The sequence below is a fragment of the Patagioenas fasciata genome, chromosome 19 (genome assembly GCF_037038585.1).
Source record: "Patagioenas fasciata isolate bPatFas1 chromosome 19, bPatFas1.hap1, whole genome shotgun sequence".
In the NCBI taxonomy this organism is placed as follows: Eukaryota; Metazoa; Chordata; class Aves; order Columbiformes; family Columbidae; genus Patagioenas; species Patagioenas fasciata.
Window position 1 is genome coordinate 11,603,471 of NC_092538.1, and position 9,881 is coordinate 11,613,351.

Sequence of the window (9,881 nt, forward strand, 5' to 3'; positions counted from 1 at the left end):
AACTTCTTCATGGTGAGGGTGGCAGAGCCTGGCCCAGGCTGCCCAGGGAGGTTGTGGAGTCTCCTTCTCTGCAGACATTCAAACCCGCCTGGACCCCTTCCTGTGGAACCTCAGCTGGGTGTTCCTGCTCCGGGGGGATTGCACTGGATGAGCTTTCGAGATCCCTTCCAACCCCTGACACTCTGGGATTCTGTGATCTTAGATGTATCCTGCTGGGTTTTAGTTGTTGCCAAAGTGTGAAGTCAAAGGCAAAAATCTCTCATTTAGTCACTGGAGGGATAACAACTCTGAGACAGTCATACAGGAATAAGGTCAGAATTGATCTTGCTGTTGCTTGGTCATGTGCACTTGCAGATCGATTGCAATTCAGAAGTAACATCAAACTTCAAAAAGTGAATCCAGTTGTGGGATTTCTGAGAAGAAAGGAAACTGTGACTCCAGGAGCTCTGCTCAGCAGCCGCTACCAGAACTGTAGTTACATCTGAAACTCTTCTGCTGTTTACAAAATATAGGTGTGATATTTTTGCAGTTGAATCCCTGGTTCAGTGCTGCTGTTAATAGTCATGACACTTGGAACACAATCCATTTCAAAAGCAAGTGAATCATGATCCCTTAGGGATGCGAAGGTTCTGCTCTCGGAAGTGATGCCTTTGGAACACTGATCTGAAGGTACTTTCTGTACAGGCTGGTGTGCTGCTGATCTTCATGTATTCCATTCTTGATTGTATATGGTGCTGAGACATTTCCTCTGAGCAGACACTGCCTATATGAGACTACAATTGTAGTCATGCTTTTTTCCAAAAAGGAAATAAGTCTGGTTGGGTTGGCAACTGGACCAAAGTCCACGGTAAGCTGGTTTATTAGGAGTCGCATAGCACTTGGGGTTGTTTGGTTTTTGAATGTTTCCAAAAACAATGTGGTTATATTTAGCTGGAAATGAATTATTGTTCTTATTTTATGGCCCTCGAAGATGCTAAATGGATGTTTAACCCAGGATGATCAGAGAAGCTGGTGACTCTCGCTGTATTTATCAGCTGTAACCGGGGCGTTTGTGCAGCGGTCAGTGACGACACCTGCTCCGTGCAGCCATCGCTGCTGCCTAGTGAGAGATTTCAGAGCATTCACAGTGGTTGTTCTTCACCAGTGTGATAATTCCACAGTGTTGTTTGAGTCATTGGTGCCTTTTCCAATTGAAAATTTAATTTGAATCGAGGAATAAGATCTTTGGTTGCTCCTATAATGAATTTCCCGTTAAGGCTTTTTAGGTATTGAACAATGTTCATACGTGCTGTTTTCGGTAGTGAAGATTTTATCAATTCCTGCGGTCGGCACAGGAGGTTGTGTTGCTGATTTTTCTCTATATCATCAATTATCCGTTATCTACAGGTCGGGGCCATTAAGTGTCCTGAGAAAGCACCGATGGCCCATAGGAGCAGCCCAGGGATTAACTGCAGCTTTTGTTAATGGTTTTGCCCCTTAGGTCCAGTAAATTGAAGCAAGAAGTTAGTGAAATGCAGTCGTCCGTGCGTGCTGATTTATCATTTCAGGAATATAAAAACCTGACAGAAGTTTGGAAGATTGAGCCTTTTGTTTGGGCCCAGCCTCTGGCTTTCTTGTTCGTGTGTAAATGATTTCCTGTTTGTGAAAATTCAAAGCAATGGTTGATAAGGTCCCTTTAGCAAAATCAGCCGCCACTTCGAAAATATGTTAAGGACGCTTACTATAAATCAAAGTTTTCTGAACATATTTGTGGAATCAAGAAATGCTGCTCTTGAGAGGGGTTGTTCATAGGTCTCAGTAGCTCAGAAATGACACCACCATCCGTTTGAGAGCGTTTTGGTCAAACTGAGGTAGAAGAAAGGAACCAAACGGACACATCCATTGGGAAGGAGGTGGGTTGCCTGCTGGCTGTGGTGGGACTCAAAGGAATAGTTTGTGGTAACAGGCTTAACTCAGTCTTAACATCAGAGAGAAGCCTGGCCAGGTATTTCAGCAGCTCTGGGTACATGGGTAATCTTATTTAAAATGTGCTGAAATGTATAGAAAGTGCCGTATAGATCTGAATCTTACGTTGAGCATACATTTTGATGCAGCAAATATTTATCTGTTTTATAGATAAACCTCAGTCTCCTGATGAGAAACTGCGGGAGAAGTGGGGAGTGCGCGTTAGCTGGGAACTGGATGACAACCAAGGAAAGCTGCTGCTTCGGAGCCAGGAACAGGATCCAGCACCACCAGTGGCAAATTAAAAAAGCCTTCAGCATGATGTTTGTGTTACGATGTTTGGAGTAACGAGACAATGCAAGGAACAATGTGATTACAGGAGATGGGGCTGGAGACCTCGCAGGGGCCTCTCAGGCCAAATTCTGTGCCTTGAACTCATTTCCAAATTCACAAAGGTAGAACAGGCTGAATTTTTGAGCTCTGATGTTCGGGTGTTCATGCAGCAATTTAAATCGTAGCTCAGCGCTTCATCCAGGCGCTGGAGGTTTTCTGTCGTGACCCCACCAGCAAACAGAACAGAAAGATTAATTTTGCTTAATGATGTTTTCCTTTTGATACGGAACAAAACCCCTTTGGAGTCTTTTTAATCAAAATCATCCACATCATTATCTACGTGCTTCGTCAAGGGGCAGGAAGGGTTTCCACTCAGGAAGAGCCAAACCGTGCACATGGACCATTAGCACACGCTCGTGTTTATGACCTTGCTCACAACCAAGTGAACGCTAAATGTTTGCTTGCCTTTTTATCTTCAGTTTTGATTATAAAAATGTTCCCGTTTCAAGACACACTCAAGGGAATAGATCTTTGGGCCCGCAGGCTCAGAGCACAGGCGGCCCCAGCATCGCATTTGTAACAATGAGAATTTTAGTGGAAGCTTTTTGATAAGAAGCTGGCAGCGTATCAGAGGGCCAGTTTGCCCATGAGATGTGAGCGGTGATGTCACACTGCGTGTTTAAACTTTTTACCTTTCCCTCTAATTATATTTCTCTAAATGATTATGACCCAAATACAAGCTATAATGATTACCTTCGGTGTACACGATATTTTCAAATAGCGACTCAATTAAAGAAGTCATTAAATTTTGCTTTTAGCATAATCCAGCGATTTGACTGCTCGACAAGGCGTGAGGCAAACCAGCAGCAGTTGGAAGCAGGAAGAATGAGGAGTGACCTGAAGAATGATCAGCTCCAGCACAAAATCCGGAGGGGTAAGAAGCTTGAACCGTTGTTTAACTTGTTTAATTTAACCCAGTATTTGAAAGTTGCCCTCTCTATGCTGTGACAGCAGGCAACAACAGGTTGAGTGTGAAGAATGGTAGACTTCAAATAAATAAAATATATTAAAGGGAGGTAAGGGGCAGAACACAGGTGTCAATATCCCCTCCTAATACGTTTCACTCTTAACTGGGTTTGCTCTCGCTGCTTTTAACATCCAGGCTTTGATGTTTCAGGGTAGAAAGCAGACGCCAACTTCACCAGGGCTTTCTTTTGGAGGCACCATTGACCCTTTTCTAACAAGTGCCCAGGCAGGTTATAAATCTGTAACATTGCACTTCACCTTTTGTGTCTTGCTCAACGACCTTTTAAAAATAAATGCAGAATAGCTGAAGGAAACAGTAGCGGCGATGGAAAAGCTGACACGTACGCAACCTGAGCTCTGATTTTTCGGATTGCTTCAGTCTGTTAAACAAAACTGCTTTTAGTTTGCTCCGTGGTCAAAAAAACAAAAGGTGAAAAAGGGGGACAGGGGAGTGTTTTCTTAGCCAGGTTCTCTGTCTTATAATTCAGGTTACTGAAAGTAAGCTGCTTCCTGGAAAAATGCCACGCAGAGTTACTAAGCCTACAGAAAGGGGCTACATTCACTCAAATGTCATATATACCTACACTTGATATGAAAAGATGTATGGTTTATTTTATCTGAGTCCATAAAAACGTAGATGATCCCAGAGAAACGTCTTACTCTGAAATGTTCTCCATCTGAATAAGAGGAAAACTGAAGTTTCCCACGCTTTCAAACCAGTACAATGATTTATTTTGGTGATGATTATAACGGATATTTTGGATTCATGTGTACAATAGTAAAACACTGACATGATTTTCTTTTGTTTATGTATTTTGCTTAAAATAAAAGCTTACTCCAAAGGAAGGCATGTGAGGAAGGGCACTTGCAGAGAGAGGCCAGGTTGATCTTGGCTGGCTGCTCTGGTCTGTCAGCGAGAGAACAACCTGCACGATTTACAGAGACCTTCAACCCGCTCACAGCCTTTACCACAATTACTTTGGACGGAGAACGCCCACCCTAGCTGAACCGACTCATGTTGACAATTTCTTGCAGACTGTACCAAATATTTTCCAGTAATTTTACTACTTAGATCCCCTAAATAGTTGGAGTACCAACAGCAAAAATGGAGCGTGCTATGGGCAATCACTGGTGCTGTCTGTAGTTTTTCCACGTCCAGGGCTGTATGCCCTGGCTCTCAGTGAATAGATTCCCAGTGAACCAGTTTCCAAGTGTCCGCACAGGCTCTATTTTTGCCAGGGTTCTTTCAATGGTGGGCCCTGTCTGTCTTCAGAGTTTCACCGAAAGCCTTGCGATTCGCCTGTGTTTTTCCCCAAAGCCACAGCTCTCCAATAAGCATTATTAAGGTCAGTCTGAAAAATGTACGTATTAGATGCTTTAACTTGTCCCAGCACACGATGCAGTTGCTGTCAGAGTGACTAAAGCTCTGCTCTGTGCTTTGCAGGAGTTCGTACCCTTTGTGTGCCACACGGCTGGGTTAATGTTGATGTGCTGTGCTGTACCCCTAATGGGGCTTCATTTCTTTTGTCAAGGCCCTAATTGATTATTTTTTTTTAAATATGAGTATTTCCATTCGGTCTTCGCAGCTCTGCTGGAGCACCCCTCCTATGGCAGGTTATTCCCTGCCTGTGCACTTCAGTCTATTGGCTTTGGAACCTTTGGCCTTTACACAGATGATCCTGCCTGGGTTACAGATTCACATTGTAAATCACTTTGATTTAACGTGTAAAAACCAGCCTGCTTTAAACAGTGTTCAGCATTGATTTGGGCTGAAGTGCTGTTGGTGCCTTGAGCCCAAAGGTCTGACCCTGGAAACACGAACGGTGGGCAGCAGCACAGCTGGTTTGCTCGTATGAAAGGCTGGTAATGGTGCATTTTCTGTGTGCCATTTGTAATACTGGGATGGATTTTAAAAAAGGGAGGAAAAGGAGCAAGGGGTGGAAGGACAGGAAACTACTGTCCCTCCACAATTAGAGATAATGCCACCGATGGTAGAACACTCTTAGATACCAGCAGTGACAATCAAATCCCTCTTAATAAGAACAAACAGCACTGTTGATTGAGAACACACTGCAAGGCGCTGCCTGTAAAAATTGCTAAATATAAATTCAACCCCAGGAGCGTTAAGAGCATTGGCAGAACAGCACTGCCTGTCCTCAGATTCCCTTCCAGGTAAGTCTGAAGACAAGAAAACAAGCGAGCGAAGGCCTGGGCTGAGGATGCGGTGCAGAGCAGCACAGCGGCCTGGCTCTCCCAGCGTGCGGGGCCGGAGCTGGGTTGGAAATGATCTATTTGCCACGGACTGCTCTGAGATAATTGAATGCGCTATAATGAGGGTGCAGGATATGTTAATCACTCCGTTTCAGCTGTCTTGACAGGAACTTGGCAGTGAGGTACAGCCGAGCAGGCACTGATAGTGAAGCTTTTATTACCCCTGTCCATGCGACCGGCAGATTTTATGATTGTGCTGTTCTTCCTGATTTTCTAAATGGAGAAGCAAGTTATGCTCTCGCTTCTATAGGCTCTGCTGGAGGTAACTATTGCAAAAACTTCTACTTTCTCATATGTTGCGGTCTTTTTTACCCTTATATCTGTCTTTATTATTTTCTTAGCCTCTTCATTCTGTTTAGCCAAAAAAGCTGAAAACTCGAGGCAGCTCTGTCTTTTGGAGAAGTTAAGACTTCCTTAGCCATATATGTCTTATTCAAAGGGGGGGAAATGAGCTATCGAGAGGTTTATATTTTATATCGCTTACTGTGCGTGCTCGTTTCGTTTTGTAAATGAATTTTGACCATCAGAGGTGCTTCTGTGCGTGCATCTGGAGGAAGAGCTCAGCACCTCGGAGGTTGACTTTGTGTCCTCGCCCTGCTTTCCTTTACCTGAGGGAGTCCACTTGGTTTTTTCTCAGGATTGTTCATTGGTTCAGCAGCGGCTGTTGGGTTTCAGGACATAGAACATGATGTATCACTGCACGTAAGAAAGCATTTTGTATAACGCCGAGAGTTTCACGTACAATAAAACCAAGTTATTCTAGGCTTTCAAAAGCATAGCATTCTCAATAGAAAATTGCTATGATTTATTTAGGGCTTAATCTCAGCATCAGCACAATCAGCAAAATGTTAAGCTTCTGCCTCCCTTTCTCTCTCATAAATTCTTCATAACCACACATATCTGTAAACTCATAAATCAAGATCTTTCTCCTACGTGCTGGGAACAACGAGCAGCCTCAGCGATGTGGGAAGTGGATGGATGTTGACATTGCAAAGGTAATTTCAGCAGATAGAAACAAAGAGGTTTTTTTGCGAGGTTCTCTTCATACGATGAAAAGAAAGGGCATGGAAAAGTTGAGCCAGGAGGAGATAGATTGTGAGAAAACAAAAACCATAGTTATCGAAGTAGTGTAAACTGTTGGGATTTGTTGGAGTCAGAACTGTGTTTGAGTTCTAGATGTCGAAAGCACTGCAGAAAATATTCATAGGTAAAAGATAATAAAAGAACCCAAATTTATTACAATCATATACCATTTGTAATATAGCTTTAACTGCAAATTGCATCCAACTGCAAGAAGGGAAATAATGTCCCAAAGGCATTTCAATTAATTGCTGTAGTAGTTAATTGGACTCATAATTTTACTTGTGTGACTAATTATAATCAGGTTTTATGGGTATATATGGATTGATTTCTGATACTAAAAGCTGCAAACAGTGGGTTAGTTTTAGGAAACATATTTAAACTTTGCAATGAAAAGTGCATGTTCCTGTTCTCCACACTTGTCCTGAATGGGTTGTGTCTGTTCAGAAAGAGTTTGGAGGGCACTGAGAACCCAAACAGGTTTACTGAGGCCGGCCTGGAGCTCAGTGCGGCCCTCATGATATTGCTCCAGTGCTCATGCTCCTGAATCCTGGGGTTGCTTTTTTATTCATGGATGGACACATTGCCTGCACCGGCGTCCCCGAGGTGTCGGCAGATCTGGAGACGTCCCCCCGGTCACCAGAGCTGCCGGAGCAGCGCTTCACGGGGGTCTCCCCCGCCAGCCGCAGGCAATGCTGCGCTGGGGGTTTATCACACAGCGGTTGTTGTTGTGTCTCTGCCACCCGAAGCCCCAGCGCTACAGTACCTGAAATGTGGTGGGGAAGGCAGCACGGGGCTGTTTTATCTCCCCCAGGAGACACCGGCAGCGAGGAGATCGCCCGGCTTGTTGTGCTCCCTCAGCCTGACAGAACGCACCCTCAGAACATGGCGGCCGGGGCAGGTGAGGTCTGTGGGTGCGCAGCTCTTGCTTGCCGCCCCTGCCACGCCGAGAGGGCCCTTTTCTCCTTTCTCCCTTTTGTTTTTATTTTTTTTATTTTCCCTTCCTTTTTTCCTCTCAGATCAGTTTTTAAGCGGCAGGGCTGTCCCAGCTGTTTGAACCCCACTTTGGCAATGGCGGGTGCTGCAGCCACCTCTCCCGCCATGGCCGCCTCAGAGGGACCCCAGCCTGGCCACGCTGCCGCTTCCCACAGCCCGGGAACAGCGAAACCGTGAGTCCGTCCTGTCTGAAAAAGAGATTTCAAATGGGGAAAAAACACTGAGAAAAACAAGGAACACAAAGACTGAGCACAGCCCCGGGGCACAGGACGCCTCAGATGGGCATCCCGGCTGCCTTGGCTTCTTCCTGGTGGGTGCATCGCCTCATGTTGAAACAGATGCTTTTGTAAGGCTCTGTAAGCAGCAAGTGAGAGATGTTTATGACTGAGGTGGGTTTTAGGTGCTTTTTGTAGAAGAAGCCCAGGGGGTTGTGGTGGGCCACGCCATCCCGTGTCTGTGGGGAGCACTGGGAAGGGTGGCAAGAGGCTCCTATCTCAGTTTCCCCACGTGTATTTTTCTCAGTACATCTCAGCTGGAGTGTTATTGGTTTTTCCACAGATACACATTAATGTATAAGTAAATCTTACATTCCCCCTTTTTTTTGAATATTTTGTATATGGTTTGTCTCCTATATGAAACACTTCCCACAGCCACCTTTGGCTGCACAGAGCTACCATGACATTCATTTCTCTCTCATTGAAACATCTCTAGATCTTATGTCATTTGCAGTGTGTAGCGGAAGAAAATCACCCACTCCACTTTAAACTTTGTTGAAAAGAGCTGCGTGTCTCCAAGCACGATTGGTTTTGCGGTGCAATGTGGTCTCTTGCAAGGGGCAGTGTAGGGAATGGGCCTCCCCGTCTCTGGATCAGGAGTGGCTGAAGTTACACCTGGTACTAACACCTTTATTAAACTTCAGAAACAGCCTGGGAAGCTAGGTAGACTTCTCTGTATCCTTTTTGTGACTACAGGTGGGTAGAGGAATGTTTATGATGATTCGCAAGGTGACATCTGTTTAACAGGGAGGCTGCTGGCTGTGCTTCCCTATGAAATCCACCTCTGGATGGGCAAAGGAGATAAAGAAAAAGCCAAAAGCTTTATCCTTTTCTCCAAGCAGTCATGGAAAAATAATTCAGTGCAGAGGAAAAGTGTATTTTGAGTTTGAGTTTGTCAGCAGGAGGAGCTGACCATACAATGAGGCTGGCAAGTTTGTTGAAACTCTTGGTGGATAATGTAAATACATTTCTTGTGAGTAATGGCTGCGTTTCCTTGTCTCTTTCTGCTTCCTGAGAAAATGTTTTGCCGAAAACATATTTTATTATGATTTTTTTTGGTGTGCCTGACCCTCCCTGTTCCCCTGGTGATTGTCAGACGATTGCGGCGGGACTGGAGCTGGGCCTGTGTTCACGTGGCAGATCTGCTCCTGCAGCTCTGACCTCTGAAAGCTGGCACTCAGACCGAGGTCTGACCCAGAACTGGGAAAGCATTGTTCTTTGGATGCGTTATACAACACTGTGTGATCTCACCTTGGTGTATTTGTAGAAATGGGAAGGACCTGCTGAAGCCTGGTGAGTCCCTAATCGCTGCTCAGCCTCACGGTGAATGAACTGTACCGTGAGAGCCATGAACCCTAAACCAAACACAACCTGCTGCCATAGGACAGAGTCTTCAACTCTGGCTCCAACATATGTGAAATGTGTTAGCAAAGTTGTGTGTTAACTTTTCTGTACATGGGAAAACACTGTTCTTTCTGGGTCTTTCTAAATATCCCTGTTCCTTCCTCCACCCTTTCCTGTATTATCACAGCTTGGCTATTAGTCCTTCAGGAGTTACCGTCGTTTCCTAGCGTCTTCGCAATACAAGAAGTTTCATGCCAAATGTAGCATAGACAAAATTCTTGAAAATCAGTGCCTGAAGCTACCTGTGGAACAGCAGATTGCTTTTCCATAACCATCTTTACAAAAGAAAACCAAATGTTCCACTTCAAGCCTTCCTGTCTTTTACCGGTTTTTAAATTGAATGGCTTTTGCTGTCGATTTGTGTTGATTTACTGCATTGATACCAGTTCTGTAATTGTCACGTCCTGCACCAGAACAGAATGTGTCTGCCTGGTCGCAAGAGGTGCCTCTGACAAAGAACAAATTGAACTAAATCATTGACACAAACAGATTGTAGCATTTCCCTTTTCCTCATTGGCATAAAATTCAGATTCACCCAGTAAAAACGGTCAT